The following is a 14,076-nucleotide window of genomic DNA, read 5'->3' on the forward strand; positions in this document are numbered from 1 at the left end:
TCCAGTTCCTGGGGGAAATAACACCCTCCTCTGACCTTCTCAGGTACCAGGCACACACACATACAGGGGAAACAGCCATACACATTAAAGTAAATAAGGTTTTTTTTTGTTTTTGTTTTTGATTCTGATTTTTTTTTTTTTTTTTTTTTTTTTGAGACAGCCTTTCTCTGTGGCTTTGAAGCCTGTCCTAGAACTCACTTTGTATACTAGGCTGGGGCTTGAACTCACTGAGATTAAGCCTGTCTTTGCCTCTGCCTCTGCACGGATTACAGGCATGCTCCACCACCACCCGGCAAATAAATATTTTTTTTAACTGCCTTTTAAAATGGTTTATTATTGTGTGTGTACGTGTGATGGGTGCACATTTTAAGGCCAAAGGGCCACTAGTGGAGTCAGTTCTCTCCACCTTTTACACAGGCCAGAGGCATAGAACTCAAGTGTCCAGGATCCCGCTGAATCACCTCTTTGGCCCTTGTGTGTGTGTGTGTGTGTGTGTGTGTGTGTGTGTGTGTGTGTGTTTGGGTTTTTGTTTGTTGGTTTCTCTGCTTTGTTTTGAGGCTGACTTTGATTCCTGATGCTCCCACCAATACTGTCTAAATGCTGGGATTGCAGGTGTGTCTTTTTAAAAGACCCATTAATTAAATCAGGGAAGGCACAATATCTGAACTGGTCCTTCTGGAATTCTCTGTGGTTTCCACAGAGAAGCTGAGGAGCCAGGAGGCTATTTTTTGTGTGTACAAGTAAAATAAGTCAACATGGATTTCTATTCTTGGTTGAAATAAAAATTAATTTTTGAAAATCCTGTAGTTGTCAGTCCATTGGTGTCCTGCTGTTGACCCCAGTGGTTGAGGGCCTGAGGATTCAATTGTTAAATTTAGAATTGGCTTTGAGCACTGGCCTTATTTACCAGTCCAGCAGCTTGTTTTCATTTACCTAACACTTAATACAGCGTTCTCTGTGAGTCAAGCACTGGTGTGAGCATTTTTCAAATATTTTCAGGGCTATTCTTCAGACTGGGGATGCCATTATATAAGACCGCCACGAAGCTGGGCTATTATCTTCACCTCATGTATGAGGGACGGGTGTGGATACAGTGGCATCCATCAACCTGGGCCTGTGAGTTTCAGCTCTCTTCCATAGCTCGCTCAGAGTGAGCTCGGTGGTGATGCAGCCATTTTGACATTAAAGCATTGGTCCTGGTGCAGGGGAGGCGGCGACAAGAGAGCACCTTCACATCAGCGGGAAGGACCCAAGTCTGCGTGGCACAGAGGGTTTTGGAAGTCCCAGGGAGGGAGAGTTCTCTCCTCTGGCCGGCTTGTGTATTGAGTCTCCAGGACGTTTTTGTTATTCAGTCCACAGACCCGGTCTTGCGCTGTTTCCGTTTCCTTGAACAGCAGGCATCTAGACATGATGCTGGTCCCCGCAGCTTCTGACCTCATTACTCATTCTGTTTACGGCGAAGCCTCACCCTCCAGACTGCCCTGATTTCCCAGCCAGGAATTTGGCTGCCCTCGTTGACTATGATTCAGATTTTCGCCCCAGCGACATTGCAACCAGGCCCTCCTGTGTACAGAGCTCCCTGATATCCTGGGGACCCGGTCAGGGCTAAGGCTGGTCTCTGTGAATCTCATCCCACCCCAGAGGGTTTGGATGGGGTTGTGGGGGGAGTTCAAATGAAATTGAAAAATCAGAGGTGGGGGGAGTTCAAATGAAATTGAAAAATCAGAGGGCTGGGTGTGGTAAAGGCCTTTGAGGCAGGTACTGCTGGAGACAGGGGCCATTGGTAGTACATGAGGAATTGAGGGCAGTGCCCAAGCGGTAAGTGATTAGAGAGAAACACAATGTAAGGGACAGTAGAAGAGTCACAGATAGTCACTGCAGTTCCCCACACAAAGCACCTGAGGAGCTGGTGCCCTAAGAAGCCAGACTAGGGCTCTGATGACAGGGAGGCAGGAGGGCAGAGCCCACGACCTCAGCACCCAGTGGAAGCTTGACAGATGTCTACAGTATTCAGCCTATTTATGTCAAATCTCTAGACACCTCTCTCCCTCACAGATTAATTTACCTCTTCTTGGTTTTTTGAGACAGGGTTTCTCTGTGTAGCCCTCTCTGTCCAGGGGTTTTCTATAAAACAGGCTGGCCTTGAACTTGGATATCCACTTGCCTCTGCCTCCCAAGTAAGTGTTGGTGCACCCCCTCCTCCCCCAGGTACCTTTTAGTGCATTGAAGCAGGATCTTTGTGAAGCTTGGGATGTCTGAAAACTCACTATGTAGCTGAAGATTACTTTTGAACTTTAAAAAGAAATTACACTTATTTTTGTATGCGCATTTGTGTCCTACAGCACCCATGGAAGTCAGAGCACAACTTCTGGAAGTTGGCTCCTTGCGCCATCTGGGTACTGGGGCGGAACCGGGTCCTCAGGCTTGGCAGCAACCTCCTTTGCTTGCTAAGCCACCTTTTGATCCCTATGCCTCTACTTCCTACTTGCTGGGAATACAGGCATGCATACTTCCCTGGGCTCCAGGCTATATTTACTGAAAACTTGCAGTTCTCTCTGAATCAGGGTTTCCCATTGGACACCCAGGCCATATTATAAACTTTGTTCCGATAAGGTCCCTAAGTACCCCCGGTGCTCTAGAATTCTAGATCCTCACTTATATCCACACCTATCTCTATTCTTTCTCTCTCCCTTCCCAGGTTACAAAGCAGTCAAAAAGAACAGTACAGACCCAGACAGGCTCTGGCTGCAGTCAGTGGAATTCCAAGCTTCAGTTTGCACAGCCTGGACTCATTAAAGTTAAAAAGAACCTGCTTGTGATTTGGTTTTACCCCTGAAGTGATCCCAGGAAGGGTTAGACAGGGGTGGGGCCCCCCCTCAGATTCTAACTGGTCAATGTCTGTGAAAGGAGGGCTGGAGGCATTCAGTGGTATGGGGGACTATTCTAGAAGTGTTGATATCTCTGGGCCTGCTGCAGAGGGAAGTCTCAGCTGTGTGGGCTACAGCAGGACAGAGGAGGACCTTGACTTCCCCTCCCAGGTCTTTAGCTACCTTGAATGGTTGGCAGCAACTGTGTGACATCAAGGAGACATTTTCTTCTTTGTGAGCTCAGCGCTTCCATTGCAAAATTCCTCAGTCATAAGACAGAAGCCCAGGCACACACTTGTGGCTGCAGCAGGTGACCCGAGCTTGCTCCAAGCCCTCCAGAGGCTGAGTAATCCCCGGGATTCCGGCGGCTAGCTGCCTGGATGGCCATGTAAGGTGCGGCGGCTGGCCTTCATTATCCATGAGAGCTGACAGCTCCTGGATGGCCTGCCCAGATGGAGCTGGGCCCATTGGATGGCGCCTGCCGGGGAGTCACAGGCTTCCCCTAGCAGTTTCTCCTGTTTGTCCCTTCTTGTCTTCATTTGTGGTTCATTCCATCCCTGGATTTGAAGTAATGGGACCTCATCTAGTATGCTGGTACATGCCTGTCATCCAAGCACTAAGACAAGAGCATTCATGAGAGTTTGAGGCCAGCCTTGGGCTATACAGTGAGCTCCAAATCAGCCACAGGCACGATGTGAGTCCTTGTCTCAAGATAAAAATAAAAGACCCTCTGCTCCAATATAATATATGTGTGGGTGTACATAATACAGAAATATGACAAAAAATTTTAAAAGGATACGTTAAGTGAGATCAAAGTTATATAAACATATCTTTCTCTGATTCTCAGATGTATATATGTAGATGGAACCCCTGGAAGTGAAATTGTTGGTGGTTGTGAGCCTCTGTGTGCTGCTAGAAACTGAACCTGGGTCCTCTGCAGGGATACCCATTGCTTTCAACTGCTGAGCCATATCTCCAGCATTCTGTCCAGTTCAGTGGAACACCTTTGATCCTAGCACTTGGCAGGCAGAGGCAGGTGGATCTTAAGTTCAAGGCCAGCCTGGTCTACAGAGCAAGTTCCAGGACAGCCAGGACTATTACACAGAGAAAGCCTGTCTCAAAACAAAACACACACACACACACACACACACACACACACACACAGAGAGAGAGAGAGAGAGAGAGAGAGAAAGAGAGAGAGAGAACTTTCCAATATAATCGAATTAATATATATATATTAAACTTTATATAGGCTTGAGAAATGACAGTTGGAAAGAGTAGAAAGACTTAAGTCATTGTTTCTATTATAGCAGAAAACTTTAAGTCCATAAAGTCAAACACACATGGCAGTTCACAGTATACACAGCATGGATCCTAAGCTGAGGACCAGGCAGGGTTTGTCCTGGTAGGACAGCCTCCAAAACAAGGTTACAGCCAGGTCATTGGAAACATGGATGAGTAACACACACCAGAATCAATCCCTCAATGTGCTTTTGGATTAAGTTTTTCTGGTTGTACCTTCAGAAATCTTTCGATATTGCCTGACTTTCCACGACACCCTCCTCTCCTTCCTTTAGTTCCCCAACCCCACATGGTAGCATGACTCATGATTTAAGAAGCTAGGCCCAGTGCTAGAGAGGTGACTCAGAAGTTAGGAGCCTTGGCTGTTCTTCCAGAGGACCTGGGTTCCATTCCCAGCACTTACACATCAACTAACAACCTTCTGCAACTCTAGTCCCAAGAGATCCCACACCCTCTGCAGGCACCAGAGACACACAATTGTGGTGTACAGACATATATACAGACAAAACCCTCTTACATGTAAAATTAATAAATAAAACTTTGAAAATAAGATTAGGCCATGTGCAGTGGCACATTCCTGTTCCCAACCCTCAGGAAGCAGAAGCAGGTGTATCTCAAGTTTAAGGACAGCCTGGTTTACAGAGCAAGTTCCAAGCCTATTCCAAGGCCACAGATTGCACACCCTTGAATTTAACCCTGGACTCTCAAAGAGTATTGGGAGTTGGGGCTCAGCATGGGGAGAAGCAAGATGGACACACCATTCACAACTACAAACAAACAAACAAACAAAAAAGCTCAAAGTGGTCACTTAAGGCTGTGTTCCATGGTAGCCAAAGTGTCTTGGCACCCACCCATCTCTAGTCATCCTTGAGAAGCTGGACCATGCACATCTCAGAGCATGCATTTCCCAAAGTAGCACTTGGACACTGTCCTAGAAGCCTGGAGTCTGGATACTAAAATATCTTTTGGCTACTATGAGTCCTACTCCTTGTGGCACCTCCAGCTGGCTAGCAGGTGACACAAGGTGGAGCCTGGACAACAGCTGAAAATGCAGAATTAACAGTGTGTGTCTTTAGCATCCAGAGACCTGCCAGGAGCTGGGATTCCTCCTGAGCAGGTGTCACCCAGGGGTAACGATGCACAGATTAAGATACATGGGACAAAGATAAAATATGGATTATATATTTTATTCTGGGACAAGTCACTTACTCAAGAAACCAATGACCCAGAAGTTCCCACTCCAAGGATCCACATCCAGGCTGCTCTCTGTGACTGGACCGGAACCAAGAGAGCAAACTAGGGTCTGGGACCCTAGACCTAGCCTCCCACAGGTCAGTGCAACAGGTGTGGTGAGGGTGGGGTAGATATCTCACTGCACTGGGGCAGAGGGCCATGCAACTAGTTGGGTGGGACTTGGGAGGTAGCCATCTAGGGGCCCTCAGGGGCAAGGGACATCTAAAAACGTTCTGTGTGTGTGGCTACTGCTGTGTGCTTGTGTGTGAGCATGCATATGAAGAGTAGAGGTCCACATCTAGTATGTTCCTCTGTCATGAAGACTGGCTAGCCAGACAACCCCAGGGCCCCTCAGACTCCCATATCTCCAGCTCTGGGTTAGAGGCATGCAAACATGGGTGCTGCTGATTGAACTCAGCCTGCCTTTCTTCCTTCCTTCCTTTCTTTTTTGACAGGCTCTCACTATGTAGCTCTGACTGTCCTGGAACTCACTCTGTAGATCATGCCTGCATTTAATCCCAGCACTCAGGAGGCAGAGGCAGGGGCTCTCTAAGTTCAAGGCCAGCCTGGTTTATAGAGTTAGTTCCAGGATAGCCAGAGCTGTTACAGAGAAACCTTATCTAGAAAAAAAAAAATCAAAAACTAAAAAACTAAAAAAAACATTACCAGGGGCTGGAGAGATGGCTCAGAGGTTAAGAACACAGGCTGCTCTTTGAGAGGACCTGAATTCAACACCCATGTTCAGTGGTCCAGAGGATTGTAACTCAAGCTCCAGGGCATCTGATGCCTTCTTCTGGCCTCTTCAGGGAACTACATGCAAGTATGCATACATACCCACATATAGATACACAGAATTTAAAAAAAATAAGTATCTTTTTCTTTTCAAGGCAAGGTCTCACTGTGTAGCTCTGGCTATGTAAACCAAGTGGGATCAAATTTACAGAGAGAATTGCCTACTTCTGCCTTCCTCTCTGTCTTGGTTGTGTTTCCCCCTGCCCCCCCCCCCAGGGTTTCTCTGTGGCTTTGGAGCCTGTCCTGGAACTAGCTCTTGTAGACCAGGCTGGTCTTGAACACCTGCCTCTGCCTCCCGAGCTCTGGGATTAAAGGCATGTGCCACCACTGCCCTGCTAAAGGTTGTGTGTGCCAGTTACCTTGGTGGTTTTTTTTTTTTGTTTGTTTGTTTGTTTATGTTTTGTTTTGTTGGTCTTTTTTTGTTATTTTGTCTTTTTTTTTTTTTTCCCCAGAGCTGAGGACCAAACCCAGGGCCTTGTACTTGCTAGGCAAGTGCTCTACCACTGAGCTAAATCCCCAACCCCTGTTTTGTTGTGGGATATTTTGATCACACTGTGATTCTCTGAGACTGTTAAATAAAATCAGTTTTTCTTGAATAGTGAGTTTTTGGTTTTTTTTTTTTTTTTTTTTTTTTTTGGTTTGTTTTGTTTCATTTTTTTAAATTCTTTACTCTTTGGGATCCTACCCCCAAGCTCCCAAATGAATGCCAGTCTTAGCTTGGCTTGTTTCTCCTCTTTTCTCTCTCTTTCTCTCTTCTCGTTTGGTTTTTAAAGACAGGGTTTCTCTGTATTGCTTTGGAGGCTGTCCTGGAACTCCCTCTGCAGACCAGGCTGGTCTCCAGGTCACAGAGATCTGCCTGCCTCTGCCTCCCAAGCACTGGGATTGAAAGTGTGTGCCACCACCACCTGGCCCCCTTTCTATCCTTTCTCTGTTCCTTTATTTCCTTCTTACTCTGTGGATGTTGTGTTGGCTCCTAGTGTTCTCTCTTATTTATTCTACCCCTCTCATGCCTTGCTATTGGCTCTTCAACTCATTATTAAACCAATCAGGTGTTTTAGACAGGCAAATTAACACAGTTTCACAGTTAAACAAATATAACACATCTTTGCATCATTAAAAAATATTCCATAGATAAAAGAATGAAACACATCTTTAATAGTCCACAAGGGCAGGGAGGGGACTGTTAGGAACTGGCAGCCAGCTGACCCCTGCTCTGGGCGGGATGCTCATGGCCTTGTCATCTGCTACATCAGCCTTACCTGATGGCTCAAGCTTTACCTGGCTGCCAGAGGACTCAGTTACGCATGTGCAAGCCCCCCTTTTAAAACAAGCACACCAAGTGTGCCTCTCTCTTGCTCCCCCCTCTCGCTTTCGGTTGGCCACCAGCTACCCCCTCTTTCTCTCCCTTCTCTCAATAAATTCCACATGGGTGCTGAATTCTCCTGTTTGTGTTTCTTAGGCATTAACTGCAGCAAAAGAACAACAGGGACCACATAACAGTGACCAGAATTAGCCATAGAGATGCCAGCTATTTAGACAGAAGATACACAGCACAGGAAGAAAAGGAAGGGCAGGGACTAGAGTTTGAGCCTCCTTTGGTTCTGAAACCATGGAAGAGACTTGTCTCTTGCAGTGTCTCAGGCCAAAAAAGCAAGTTCAGCTAGCTGCTGCTCAACCTCCCTGATCCTTTGACTTCCAAGTCTTACTGATAAATAGAACTATAGAGACTTAATTTAAATCTACATATCACAGCTGGAGCAGAGTTGGGTCTGAGGGACTGGAAGCCCTGCCAGGCAGTGACCTAAATGGCTGACACACATGACTTCAGGGCCATGGGGCTGCAGACAATAATTAAAATACCAGTAGATTCATATGCAGATGCTAAGCAGACAACAAAACACCTCTCTCTCCCTCTCTCTCTCTCTCCAAGACAGGATTTCTCTGTGTATACAAGGCTGTCCTAGAGACCTGCCTGCCTCTGCTTCCCCCCCCTCCCAAGTGCTGGAATTAAAAGTATGAGCTAATAGCTGGATGGTGGTGACAGCACTCAGGAGGCAGAGAGGCAGGTGAATCTCTGAATTCAAGGCCAGCCTGGTCTACAGGACAGCCAAGGCTATACAGAGGAGCTCTGTCTGAGGTTGCAGTGGTGAGTGAGAGATATGCATGAACATGTCCTGCCTCTTCTTATTATTGTAAATTGTGTTTGTGTATGTAGGTGCCCTGGGAGGTCAGTCTTGTGATGCCCTGTAGCTGGAGTACAGGAGGATGTGAGCAGTCCAAGCGGTGGGAACTGTGAAATCAAGGCCTGGTCCTTTGCAGGAGCAGGATGATCTTCTGACAAACTCCTCCTAGAGACAGGGTCTTCTGTGGTAGCCCTGGATGGCCTAGAAACCACTATGTAGTCCAGGTTGATCTCCCCAGGGCTTAATCTGCTCTGCTGCTATCATTCCCAGTTTGGGAACCAAGCGTTTGAGCCCCCATATGTCATTTGTCGCCAATGAAACATACGGGCTTGCTTGTTCTTGAGTCGAAAGCGTAGCCCTCCGATGACCTGGAGGAGAGTCCAAACTTGGCGAAAGGCCTTTGAGTCTCTTCAGGCCACAGTCTAAAAAAAGCAGCCGCCCATCGTGCGCGCACCCCGCCTCCCCCCAACTAATGAACTATATCTAATAGCCTCTTTCGGGAGTCCTTTGAGAAGGAGGCGGTGCTTGGTTTTGACCTCATTATCCACGCATCCCCCTCCCACCCACTGGGGCAGGTACATTCCTTGCATTCCTGCCTGCAGGAGCTGCTAGGAGGTCGTTAACCCCGGGGCGAGCCTGAGAAAAAGCGGCCGACTGCCTCTGAGAGTCCTCGGGGAGCAGGCACGAGATAACGAGAGGTGACGGGGTCAGCATAGAAACCCCTTTCATCTTTTCAGCTTGCTTCCAACTCGGACAAAAGGTTCTGTCCAGGGGTGCCACTACCACTCCGCTTCATTTGATGCTTTGCCCCTGGGAGGGGGCTGGGAGGTCTGGCCGTGTCTGGATATTGTTTGGGGGAAGCCAATGCCTTCCTCTCGGGACACCCCGGACCCCTGAGGGAATGCTAAATGGAAGGCCGGGGCCGGGGCAAAAGAGACCACCCAGCTCCTGGGAGGAGGGTGTGGAGGGCCTGAAAGGTAGCAGCCGCCGAGCAGAGTTCACCATTTAGACTGTCAGATGAAGGGCGAGGCTGGGAGGCCACAGGGGAACCCGGCTAGTTTTTGCCGCCAAAGTGAGAAAGGGGAGTGGCTGGGAGGAGGCCTGGGCACTGGGAGGGCCTACACCTCTCCAGCTTGCCTCTAATCAAGACCTTTATGCTTTTATACCCCTAGATGAGTGTGCTGAGTTGCTGGGAGAAGGGGAGGGGAGGTTTGATGCCCGGGGTACTTCTTCCCCCTTACTTTCTCCAACTTCCTTCAGCCATTGTGCCTTATCACAACAGAATTCCCCACTGCTTGCCCATGGATAGAACAGGAATTACTTAGACAGGAGGCAGGAGCATGGACAGTTGGAAGCCAGCTAGACTACATTGGGGGATCTTGTCGCCCCCTGCCTCCACCCGCCGCAGGAACAAAAACAAAAACAAACAAACAAACACACACACAAAAAAAAACACAAACAAAAATTTTGGAGGTCAAGCTGTGTTAAGTGTGTGTGTGTGTGTGGGGGGTGATGAACCAAACCTTTAATCCCAGCACTCAGGAGGCAGAGGCAGGTGGATCTCTTGAGTTCAAAGACAATCTGGTCTATAGAATGAGTTCCAGGACAGCCAGGGCTACACAGAGAGACCCTGTCTGGGGGGAAAAAAACTGATGATGCTAAAACAACACAAAACACATGGTCTCTTGTAGCCTACACACTGGTTTTAAACTCAGGAGACTTCCTGATTCTCTGTGCTCCACTTCCCAGTTGATGGAATCGCAGGCTAAAACTACCACACCCAGCTGAGAGGTTTTATTTATTTATTTTTAGATGGGTGAAACTGATGATGTATTTATTTATGTGTAGAAGTAAATGATTCAGCAAAGAAAGAAAATCATGTAGGAGGAGTGGGGTGTTGAGGGTGGAGAACCAAGGAGACAGAGCCATGCTGGGGAGGGTGTTTGCCTTAGATAGGGGCCCGGGCACTTTATCCCAGGCTGCAGGAGAGAAAGCAGAGTTTGGACAAACTTACACATCACCGCCGCCGGCCTCCTAAGACATTTTCAAGCCTGACTCTGGGCCTCTCACTATGCCCCCTGTGTTGAAGATAAGCCCCAGATGAGGGACTTGGGAGAAATACACCTTCGATGAGAAAGCAGGGTGAATTTGAGTGAGGCCTTCCTCACTGCCAGGAAGAGCTCGGAGCTCTGGGCCTGTGAGGACAAAAACCGAGAAATTTAGAATAAGGAGTGTGGATTAATTAAGGGGGGATTAACTAATTGGAAAGTTGATTTAGGCAGAGCCTCCAGTAGACCAGGCTAGCTTCAAATTGCCTATATAGCCAAGGATGGCTTAGAACTCTGTTTTGTTCTGTTTTTGAGACAGGACCCTCAAAACACAAGACTCAGTGATCCACCTCTACCTGCAAGGTACTAGGATTAATGTTGTCTACCAGCACACCCAGTGATCCGCAATTTCTAAAGATCGGTTGTCATTATTTTTAAATTATGTGTACATATCCATGGGTATGTGCATGTGACGGAAGGAGCCCACAAAAGGGAGAGACACCTGACTCCCTTAGAAGGTACACTTACAGATATCTGTGACCCTCCAGACATGGGGAACTGAACCCCAGGACTTCTGCTAGAGTTGGTACATGATCTTTACTGCTGAAACATCTCTCTAGCCCATGGCTCCACCTCTTAGTGCTGGGGTTGCTCCAGTATACCTGCTTTATGCAATTGCTGGGATTGAACCCAGGGCTTGAAAAAGTGTTCTAGGCAAGTACCTATTGAACTAAACTAGTCACTCTTTCTGGTGTGTGTGTATAGGAGGTGAGGAGGCAGGGTATTATTGTACAGTCAATGGTGGCTTTGAACCCTTGATGTTCCTCCTGCCCCTGCATGTCATCCTAATATAGCAATTTCAGGCACAAAGTACCACACCTGGCTGGATTTTTTTTTTTTTTTTTTTACAGACTTAATTCACTTTATTTTTCTTGCATAAAACCCCTTATGTGGTGGCAACAGCTGGAGCCTGGGTCCTCTGAACAGAGACTCTGGTATGGGCTTTCACAAGATGGTCAGTGAATTCCTGATAAGGAGACTTGGTGAACACAGTCTCTTTCCAGAGGTCAGGGGTCAGGTAGCTGTAGGTCTTAGAGATGGCATCAAAGGTGGCCTTGGCAAAGTTGCCCAGGGTGGCAGTGCAGCCCCTGGCTGATGTGTAGCAGGCATCAATACTGGCCATCAGCTTCTTGGGCATAGGAGCAGAGATGCCAGTGTCTCTGGGGGCAGGGATGAGACGCACCAACACAGAGCCACAGCGGCCTGTCACTTTGCATGGAACAGTGTGGGGCATGCCAATCTTGTTCCCCCAGTAGCCTCTCCTCACAGGGACAATGGAAAGCTTGGCCAAGATGATGGCCCCTCGGATAGCTGTGGCTACCTCCTTGGAGCACTCAACACCAAGACCAACATGACCATTGTAGTCCCCAATAGCGACAAAAGCCTTGAACCTGGTTCGCTGGCCAGCCCTTGTCTGTTTCTGTACTGGCATGATCTTTAGAACCTCATCCTTAAGAGATGCCCCCAAGAAAAAAAATCAATAATCTCGGATTCCTTAATGGGCAGAGAGAAAAGGTAGATCTCCTCCAGGGACTTGATCTTCATGTCCTTAACCAGGCAGCCCAGCTTGGTGACAGGGACCCACTTCTTGTCTTCGGCTTTACCTCCACGAGCCCCACAGCCTCGACCGCAGCCCATGAGACCGCTGCCGAAGCCTCCACGGAAGCCACCACGGCCTCCTAATCCTGGGCCCCCGGGTCCTCCGGGCCCTCCCGCTGCACCGGCGTCATCCACCATTTGGTGTTTTCCTGAAGTAGAAGCACCTGGCTGGGTTTTGTATGTATGTATGTATGTATGTATGTATGTATGATGTATGTATGTGTGTGTGTTTAACACTGCAACTCAGACTGGCCCGGAACTCGGCCTGGAACTCAATATGCATCCCGAGTTCACCTGAACTGAAGCTCACAGCAATCCTGCTGGCTCAGTCCCCTAAATGTTGGGTTATCCGGAATGAACCACCACACCTAGTAAAGTAATATCTTTAAAGGTCATCCTGAACTTATAAACTGACAAACTGGCTTAAGAAAACTCAATAAAACTGGGTGGTGGAGGTGCACGGCTTTGATCCCAGCACTTGGGAGGCAGAGGCAGGAGTTCAAGGCCAGGCTGGTCTGCAGAGCAAGTTACAGGACAGCTAGGGTTAAACAGAGAAACCTGGTCTCAAAAAACAAGAAACAACAACAGCAAAAGGAAACTCAATAAGTGAATAGTTTAAATCCCCAAATGCACAGGTCCTTCAGGTAGTTGGATTCTGGGAATTAAATGTCCCATCAAACCTTTGTTTTCTACTTTTTGTTTTCTTTATTACATTGTGTGTGTGTGTGTGTGTGTGTGTGTGTGTGTGTGTGTGTGTGTGCATGCGCGCACACATATGTGTTGGTCAGAAAACAACTTGTGAGAGTCAGTTCTCTCTTTCCACCATGTGGGGCTTTAGGCTTTAGAGTTCAGGCTGTGAGGTGAGCTTCTAAGGTTGTATTTGTTTTGTTTTCTTTCATGTGTTAGAGGCTGAACCTATGAGTTTTCTGCATGCTAGGCAGATGGCAGACATTTTACCACTGAGCTACACCCCACCAGCCCAAATCCCTTTCTCCTCCCTCTATCAAGTTTTTGTTGTTGTTGTTTTGTGTTGTGTTGTTTTTGTTTCTATGTTTTTTGGATAGGGCCTCCTGGAGCCCAGGCTGGCCTTGAACTTACTATGTAGTCAAGGATGGCTTTGAACTTCTGATCCTTCTGCCTGCACTCCCAAATGCTCCTGGGATTGGCAGGGATGCACCCCTGGGTGCAGTTTGTAGAATACTGAGAACTTAGGGCCTTGTGCATTCCAGGAGAACATTCTACCAGCTAAACTGCCTCCCCCACCACCACCCCCCACCACCAACCCCCCCACTCCCTACCCCCTTGACTTGGGGTCTGGAAAACAGGACCTGCCCGCTTGGACTGAGTTGAACACAGCATAGGAAGGAGACAGCAAATGACTTTTCAGAAGGAAGGGTCACGGCAGAAGAAAACCAAATTAGTGGGCCTCAGCCATGCTTGCCCTGTCCTCCAGGAAGCATAGCACACCCCTGAATTCTCTTCCGATTTCCTCTGCATTAAGGAAGTGGAGATACACAGAACTGCAAATGGGGGGTGTTCAGAAAACTGGATGGTAAGAGGTCCCGCCCTGAGTCTTCCTGTTGTGGAGTGAGCCATTCATACACGTGCCCCAGATGTCAGGCCCACTGCTCTGTCTCCTGCCTGTGCTCTCTGCCTCTCAATTATCTCCAGCCTGTCCAGGAGGGGGGTGTGGAGCTCAGGGGAGACTGTCTCTTGTCACTGGGAAGATAACTCCCAGGCTGTAGCTTCAAAATATAAATTATAAAGTGCTCTCTGGTACAAATTATTCCCCTGGGAGCTTGTTGAGCGTGTGATCCACTTATCTGCAGGGCTGATCGCTAGTTAAACCCTGCCCAAGTAGCTGAAAGCCTGTTTGTTTTATGACAAACAGGACAAAGGAGCCCAACTAAGGTTCAGGGGTAGCACTCCCAGTAAGCCAGTGTGGAAGCCGTTTGCTTGGGAATACCTAAGCAGGTATAGGCTGGATGTGGA

The 14,076-nt window shown here is 48.0% G+C and overlaps 1 pseudogene; it reads right to left on the reverse strand.

Annotated features, from left to right (window-relative positions):
• Positions 1-11,346: 11,346 nt before the first annotated feature.
• LOC127224192 (40S ribosomal protein S2-like) lies at positions 11,347-12,228 on the reverse strand (annotated as a pseudogene).
• Positions 12,229-14,076: the final 1,848 nt, after the last annotated feature.

This window comes from Phodopus roborovskii, unplaced genomic scaffold (assembly GCF_943737965.1).
Source record: "Phodopus roborovskii unplaced genomic scaffold, PHOROB, whole genome shotgun sequence".
In the NCBI taxonomy this organism is placed as follows: Eukaryota; Metazoa; Chordata; class Mammalia; order Rodentia; family Cricetidae; genus Phodopus; species Phodopus roborovskii.